The sequence below is a fragment of the Mus caroli genome, chromosome 5 (assembly GCF_900094665.2).
Source record: "Mus caroli chromosome 5, CAROLI_EIJ_v1.1, whole genome shotgun sequence".
Lineage (NCBI taxonomy): Eukaryota > Metazoa > Chordata > Mammalia > Rodentia > Muridae > Mus > Mus caroli.
In genome coordinates, this window is record NC_034574.1 from 99,103,457 (window position 1) to 99,112,290 (window position 8,834).

Consider the following 8,834-nt stretch of genomic DNA (forward strand, 5'->3'; position numbering starts at 1 on the left):
GTGTTTGTGTCTGGCTTTTTCCACAGAATGGCATCCAGCCCCATTAATTTTCTTGAAATTGCCGTGGTTTCATTTTTTTTTCCTTATGTGGAATAAAAGTCTACAACACAAGTCAAATTATTTGATCTCTTTGTTCAAAACTTATCAATGACTTGTATTTTAATCAGTTCAAAAGTCAAACTCCCTAGGCTTGTGATAGGGTCTGTTGTCCAAACCTCTCTGTGACCTTCCCTCTCTTATTTCCTTCTCTTCCTCCTTCAGTACTCACACTCCTTAGCCATGCACACATACACACACACACACACACACACACACACACACACACACACACGTCCCCAAATGCCTCTCTGCGTCAGAACCTGGGCATGTCCCTCTTGGATTCACTTCCACTTAGCCTTCTGGTCTCTGCTTCCTTGTCAGCCCTGCCTGCAGAGGCCGGTCCTGACACCCCAAGCCCTGGTCTCACCCCCTCTTATGCCACCTGTGGAACCCCGAAGTCAGTGCCACAGCTCTCTCCCCACCCAGCCTACTGATCTTTTTCAATAGACTGCGAGCTTGTCTCATTGCTTCCCCAAGTCTGACATGCGATGAGCCTTCAGAAACCGTTTGGTGAACTAATAAAGGTCTTGCATGAGCTCCTGGCCTGGACGAACACGCTCCGTGCTTTCTCCACCCTGTCTGGGCTGAGCCTGCAAATGAGGTCAGTGTTTAATCAATTGGCCCAAAGTGCCTTTAAACTACAGCTTCTCGTACAGACTCAGAGATGAAAGGAAGTGGAAGTTGGGATTTCCTCAGAAAAAAGCCAACACTGACATTTCAAACAGAAGATACTCAGATGAAACACATCGTCCCTGCTTAACTGGCCGGTGGGGTGCTCTTAACGGCCCTGAAAAACGATGAGCTACATTTCTCTCTGTCTGTCTGTCTGTCTGTCTGTCTGTCTCTTTCTGTGTGTGTGTGTGTGTCCCTCCCTCCTTTTCTCTCCCACAAGCCCTTCTGCCCAAGCAACAATCTTAAGAGGAGGGAAATGCAATTACACCCCCGCCTGTTTAAAATTTAAGAGCGCAAAAATGAGTTGAGGTTCTTTTTTTTTTCTTTTTGCAGGAAACAAATTAGCCCACAGTAGACTTGTGCCTGCAAGCGGCCCGTTTAATTTGGTTACTTCCTATGCCTTGAGGCTAGCTTCCCCCACTAATTCTGCCAACTTCTTTCCATATCAGGGCTTATCTCCTTGCTGTCTGCAGCATCATATGACAAGTGAGAGTCCGATCTGTATTTTATCTATTTAATCATCTCTGTTGCCTGATCCCAGAAAGAGTCTAACTAGGGTGATGAGTCATTTGTACAAGCCCTGGCTCCCTCACAAATTGATGCCCAGTGGTTTCAGCCAGTGCATACTAAATTACTCCATTAAGTTTATAGCTACAATTCAATTCATAAAGTTCATGTTTCTAACATGTTTTAGTGATAAAGAATATAGGCCCCCCAACACACACATGCACACACACACATTCACACGCATTCACACATGCACAGACACACAGACACACACACACACATTCACACACATTCACACACACACACATTCACACATGCACAGACACACAGACACACACACATTCACACACATTCACACACATGCACATTCACACATGCACAGACACACACACACAGGCACACATTTTACTTTTATTAAAGTACTTGGTTCTCTACTTTGCAGATAGTAAGTCATAATCACTATTTTATTATTATTATTAAATTAATGAAACTTCAAATGGTCCCTGGCAAAACAAGTTGATAACAATTCCAGACCAGCCTGGGCTACATAACAGGACCCTTCTTCATAAGCAAAGGCCAGGAATGCTGGCACACACCTGCAATCCTAGCACTTGGGAGGCGGAGGCAGGAGGATTTTAAGTTTGAAGTCAGCCTGGGCTACAAAGCAAGACCCTGCTTTAATAAAACCTAACAAGTGAATGGCTTTAAGGCAGCCACGTCGATTTACAGTCCACGGTGCCCTTGCTTGAGACAGGTGCATCTCCTCATCATTGGGAAGTCCTCAGGCCTCAGCCAGCACTGTGCCCCCAGGTGGCCTCCAGGAAGGCTGCCCAGGTTGCCAGGCATTTCTGTGCAGAAGGAAGAACCCTTGAGCCAAAGGTCCAACTTGGACACCAAAGTCTTTCTAATGGTCTAGACAAATTTCTCAGTACTTAATTTATGTAAATTGCTTCTTCGGTAAAATGGGAACAGGTTTCTTTGTGGTGAAATGCATGAGGCAGTTTGCTCTGAATATACATGGCACAGAGCTTTTTATACAGTAAAAAGGAACTGTTGCAACATTATTTCAAAATCCCTCTAACTAACAAAACCTCCTATGAAATCCCAACAGTACAAGACACTTAAGAGAGGTTGTCAAAGGCTGAGGGATGGCTCAGCGGGTAAGGGGGCTTGCTGCAGAAGTACGAGGACTGTGGTTCAAAACCTCAGAACCCACACAAGAAGCCTGGCATGCTACACAGGCCCAGCAGTATGGATGAGGGCAGGCAGGTGTATTGCTGGGGTTTGCTGGCCACCAGTCTAGCTCTATGGTCAGCGAGAGACCCTACATCAAAAAAGTAAAGCAGACAGTGTTAGAGCAGAATATTCAGTACATGCCTCTGGCCTACTCATGTCCACGTTCACATGCACACACACACAGACACATGCATGTGCACACACACACACAGAGAGTGAATATTGGTACACTGTTAATAGCAAGAGTAATGAATCATGAATGAGGTTTCTAGGTATAAAGTAGATAAGAGATATTCACATAAAAAGCATTTAAACATACTCTTTTAGGATCATGGCAAGCAGGATTCTTGAAGAAATGTTGAATACTTGTAATGAGCTTGTACATGTACATGTAATGACCTTATTAAAAAAGTAAAGCAGACAGTGTTAGAGCAGAATATTCAGTACATGCCTCTGGCCTACTCATGCCCATGCATGCATATATGTCACGTGTATGCACACGTGCACACACACCACACACACACACATGCATGTGTGCACACACACACACACACACACACACACACACAAAGTGAATAATGGTACACTGTTAATAGCGAGAGTAATGAATCATGAATGAGGTTTCATACATGGAATGACCTTATGCACATACATACTTGTAATGAGCTTATACATATACATGTAATGACCTTATACACATACATACATGGAATGAGCATATACATACGATACATGTAAGACACAGAAACTCACACACACTTCAGTAGACCAGCTACTTTGGAAATCCATATGGAGGTTACTCAAAAACCTAAATATGGACCTGCAATACGACTGTACTTCCCAGCTACACCAGTGTTGGGAATTTGCAGAAAACACTCCAAGTCAACGTGTCACAGACGTGTTGTGACACAATTCACAATAGCTAAGTTGTGCAACCAGAATAATTGTCCAACAACAGAGGGATGGGAAGAGAACATTCTGTTTATACAAAAATAAGATTTCTTTCATCCACGAAGAAGAGGAAGTTCTGCCTTTGCAGAAAAGTGGATACAACTGGAGATAAGTACAAGAGAATCGAGTCCCAGAAAGATAAATGGCCCATGTTTTCTCTGACTTGTGGGTCCCAGTCTTTACAGATAAAATTATATATGTACAGGGGTGTGTAGTAAGGACGGGGGATGTGTTCAAAGTGCATCATAGACATCAGTGAACATGGCCTTAGGTAATTGTGTACAATAAAAATGTTTTCATTCCAATTGCTTTGACTTCAGAGTGTTGAGTCCAGCCCAGAACCCTTTGCTGTGGCATCAGGCATCTTGGATTCTGGCCCACTAACTCCTTATGTTCATTCAGGTAGCTCAGCACATTGGGCCTTAGTGTTCCCAGCTATAAAATGAGACAGTTGGTCCAGAACCTTTCTAACTTTCCTCATGGCATAAGAGCAAATGTAATCCTTGTGTGTTTAGTGCCCTGATTCCAATGCATGTGAGCGTTCTTGAATTACTAATTATACTAATGATTCCATTGTGGGTGCCACATTAAAGGGCATTTTAGCTGCCAAACCTTATTCTAGATTAATTTTCCAAACCATTATAGGATAAAGCAAAATCCCTGTTCATCTATATTTGAAATGGCCACAAATGTGTGTATATCTAAACAAATAAGGTAAGAACTGTAAATGGCATCTACAAGCAACTAGGGAATGTTTTCAACATTTATTGTGGCATAAAGAAAAAGAACTGTGCTAATGTGTGTAATAACACATTTGCATGATCCATGCACAGCAAGGCCTGCAAACTCCACTTGTAGATATTCGTCATCCATTACTTAGAATTGTCCAGATATTAACCTAGGGAACCAACAAACAAACAATATAAACTTTTTTTTTCAATTTCAATTTCAATCCACTGTGGGGTTTTTCATCTCCACTTATTGCCTCATTAAGCACACATTGATCCCTTCAGCCTCACGGATGTAGGGCTCCATCGTGAGTCAGTTTCTCCCTCTGTATTCTCTCTGTACTCCTTCAAGATCAGTCCACACCTGAGCCTGGAGTCACTGGTCCCCATTCTTTCAGATATCTTTACTCATCTTTCTTCTCTTTACACACACATGCACACACACACACACACACACACACACACACACACACACACACATACACACACACAGTGTTATCCCCAGCTATACCAGTGTTGGGAATTTACAGAAAACACTCCAAGTCAACATGTCACAGACATGTTGTGACACAATTCACAATACTTACTACGACCTCCTTCTTGGAGGCTGGGCCTGGTAGTGCATGCACACCTTTAATGCCAGCATTTGGGAGACAGAGGCAGCCAGATATCTGAGTCTGAGGCCAGCCTGGTCTACAGATCGAGTTTCAGGATAGCTAGCTAGGTCTATGTAGAGAAACCCTGCCTTGAAAAACCAAGCACCCAAATAACCAACCAAACAACAACAAAGCAACCAATCAACCAAGAAAGGCCTTCTAGGGCTTAATATATACTAAAGCTCCGTGGTAGAGGAAGCATGTGTCCAGTGTGTATGAGTCCCTGTGTTCAAATCCCAGTGCCACCTCTGAGAGAGACAGAGAGAGACACACACAGAGGCAGAGACCAGAGACAGAGAGCCTTTTATTGAATACAAACCATCTTTAAATGGATCCACGTTTGGTGTTTGTTATCTCTATCATTCCTCTACCCGTCCACGTTTGGGCCGCCCAGGCTACTAATTAGTGCTTTTCAAAATCAGCACCTATCTCTTCCATTCTAGACTACACAAAGAGGCCAGGAAACAGAACAGGTTTGGGTCCTTGGTTTGCCCCCTCTGAATTCTGCCTCTAAATGTTTCAGTGTCTGCTCTATATCCCAGTTGGATTTTACAACTATCAGTGTAACTCTCTCCTTCTAAATGGGAGCTAAAGGGAGTCTAATGACAAAACTCTGTGAAGACTGGTGCTAGGCTGGGGCAGGGGTGGGACAGTGAAATAAGATTGAAGTACACAGAACCAGGAAGGAGTGATTGTTCTCTAAGTTTAAGGGGCCCTACTCTTTAAATGTCTTTCCCTGGTAGTCCCACTGACGTTTGACCCTGAGGAACCACACTCCCCCACCCTCCCTCACACTCCCCTACTCCCACCCCCATAGCCAGTGTGGTGGTGTGTGCTTGTCATCTCAGACCTGGGAAGGCAGATACAGGAAGATACTCAGGCTTGCTGTCCAGTCTGAGTGGCTGAATTAGAGCAACAGGCCAATGAGGTCTCACACGAAGTGGTGAGGAATGATACCGAAGCTGACCTCGTGTACAAACACACACACATGCCTTTTGCATCCACACACATATGTGCATGTTTACACACATGAATACATATGTACACACATATTTTATATATATAGTCCCTTTTTTATGACCTCAGCACAAGATCTGACTCACAAGTATGCCACCAGCCATTCTCCACCATCCACTCCAGGTTCTGTCATTCCCAAAGCACCATGCTCAAATAGAACTATGATTTCTCCTCCTCTTCCTCTATCACCACCATCACCACCATCACCACCATCACCACCACCACCACCACCACCACCAGCACTGCCACCATCTCCCAAATTCAACCCCTCTCTGGCTCTCTCCCACTCACAGGGAAGCTCTTTTAGGGTAGGGCTTCTCGGCCTCCAGGAGGCCAGTCCTCCTGCTCACACTCCAGCTTTCCTACCTGCTGGGCATCCCCTTCAAAGCACAAGCGTTTCTCTCCTCTTGTCTTACAGGCAAATTTGCTTTAATGGCACCTAAATACGTGCAGAAAATTATTGACCCCCCACATTAAAATAAAGCCTTGTGGCCTTTCTGAATATGTAAGTCGGACGCATAAATAATGCATTCTCGTTTATTAGAAAGTCATGCAACTTGTAAAATTATATGGAAGAAAGTAGAAGATAAAATAACCCAAGTCCTGCCACCCTTAATGGTCTCCGTTAATATTCATGCAACTGAACTTTCACATGTCTTTGGGCACATCCACATCTGTATCCCACATTTTATATAAATAGATTTTTATTATCCATACCTTTTAAAGATTATACACAACTTTCCCCTGATCTTCAAACTTTCTGTTTACTTATGTCCCCTTCACCATGTCCTTCGTACGACCCTGGACCCAGGGGGAAAATGTTAACAATTTGGAATATAGCCTTTCATGTTTGTTTCCTGGCTTCCTTGTCATGAGTGAATAGTTAAGGACATATATTTGGTTTTGTGGTCATTTACAGTATGAACGTTAGACTGCACAATATTCCCTGCTTCTCTCTGGTTCCTAAGAAAGAACTGTTAGTCAACCAATATTGGCATGTTCGCCAGCTGCTGCTTCATGGTATAAACGTATCAAAGTTTATCTAACCAGGCTGCCACTGATGAATGTTCAGAGTATTTAAAAAATACTCCACATGCCATAATGAATATAATATTCTTTTTTTCAGATTGGTAATTTCATTTATAATAGACTTCTCCATAATGTGGATTGATCTTACCATGTCTCTCTCCTACAATTATAATGCATGTTCCAGATCATCATTTTTTTTTTTCCTAATTCATGATGAGGAACGGTTCTTTGGAAGCAGATCCCAACAATAAAGGTCTCAAGATCATCTGAAGAAATGCAGATTTAAAAACTGAAGTTATGTGCTGGAGTCACTGTGGCCAAGCTCAGGCCATGCTGCTGCTGCTGGCCCGTTGCCCCCCCCCCCCCCCCCCCCCATCGTGCACTAGCGATCTCAAAAGCTTCAAAATCTAAGATGGCAACCCTCAAGGACCAGCTGATTGTGAATCTTCTTAAGGAAGAACAGGTCCCCCAGAACAAGATTACAGTTGTTGGGGTTGGTGCTGTTGGCATGGCTTGTGCCATCAGTATCTTAACAAAGGACATCAGTATCTTAACGAAGGACCGGGCGGATGAGCTTGCCCTTGTTGACATCATGGAAGACAAACTAAAGGGTAAGATGATGGATCCCCAGTATGGCAGCCTCTTCCTTAAAACACCAAATATTGTCTCCAGCAAAGACTACTGTGTGACTGCAAACTCCAAGTTGGTCATTATCACAGCAGGGGAGGAGGGGCTGGGGAGTGGGGAGTGTCAGCAAGAGGGAGAGAGCTGACTTAATCTGGTCCAGCAAAACATGAACTCTTCAAGTTCATCATTCCGAACATTGTGAAGCACAGTCCACACTGCAAACTGCTTATGGTCTCAAATCCAGTGGATATCTTGACCTACGTGGCTTGGAAAATCAGTGGCTTTCCCAAAAGCCAAGTTATTGGAACTTGGATTCAGCTCGGTTCCATTATCTGATAGGAGAAAGGCTGGGGGTTCACACGCTGAGCTGTCACAGCTGGGTCCTGGGAGAACATGGTGACTCTAGAACATGCCTGCATGGAGTGGTGTGAACAATCCTGGCATCTCCCTGAAGTCTCTGAACCCAGAACTGGGAACTGATGCAGACAAGGAGCAGTGGAAGGAGGTTCACAAGCAGGTGGTGGACTGTGCATATATGATGATCAAGCTGAGAGGTTACACATCCTGGGCCATTGGCCTCTCTGTGGTAGACTTGACCGAGAGCATAATGAAGAACCTTAGGCAGGTGCATCCCATTTTTACCATGATTCCTTAATCATGGGATCTCTATGGAATCAATGATGATGTCTTCCTCAGTGTCCCATGTATCCTGGGACAAAATGGAATCTCGGATGTTGTGAAGGTGACACTGACTCCTGAGGAAGAGGCCCGCCTGAAGAAGAGTGCAGATGCCCTCTGGGGAATCCAGAAGGANCTGCAGTTCTAAAGTCTTCCCAGTGTCCTAGCACTTCACTGTCCAGGCTGCAGCAGGGTTTCTAGGGAGACCACACCCTTCTCTTCTGAGCTGTGGTTAGTACAATGCTGTTGAGGTGGTGTGGAGAAACATCTCAGTTCCCACAGCTCTGCCCTGCTGCCAAGTGGTACTTGTGTAGTGGTAACCTGGTTAGTGTGACAGTCCCACTGTCTCTGAGACACACTGCCAACTGTGCAGGCTTCCATTACCCTGCGAGCCTGCTGCATTGCTGCCCTGTGCACCCTCACCAAGCATGCCTAGGCCAACGAGTTCACAGTTAGTCATAACCTGGCTCCAGTGTATACGTCCATTATGCATATTTGTGTAAATCTTCTACAGGATATTTTATGTATTATATGTGTCTGTAGTGTGCACTGCAATATTATGTGAAATGTAAGATCTGCATATGGATGATGGAATCAACCACTCAAGTGTCATGCCAATGAAAACACCAAATAA

At 44.2% G+C, this 8,834-nt stretch overlaps 1 pseudogene; it reads left to right on the forward strand.

Moving 5' to 3' along the window:
- The first annotated feature begins 7,307 nt into the window (after positions 1-7,307).
- Positions 7,308-8,386, forward strand: LOC110295216 (annotated as a pseudogene).
- The last annotated feature ends 448 nt before the right edge of the window (positions 8,387-8,834 follow it).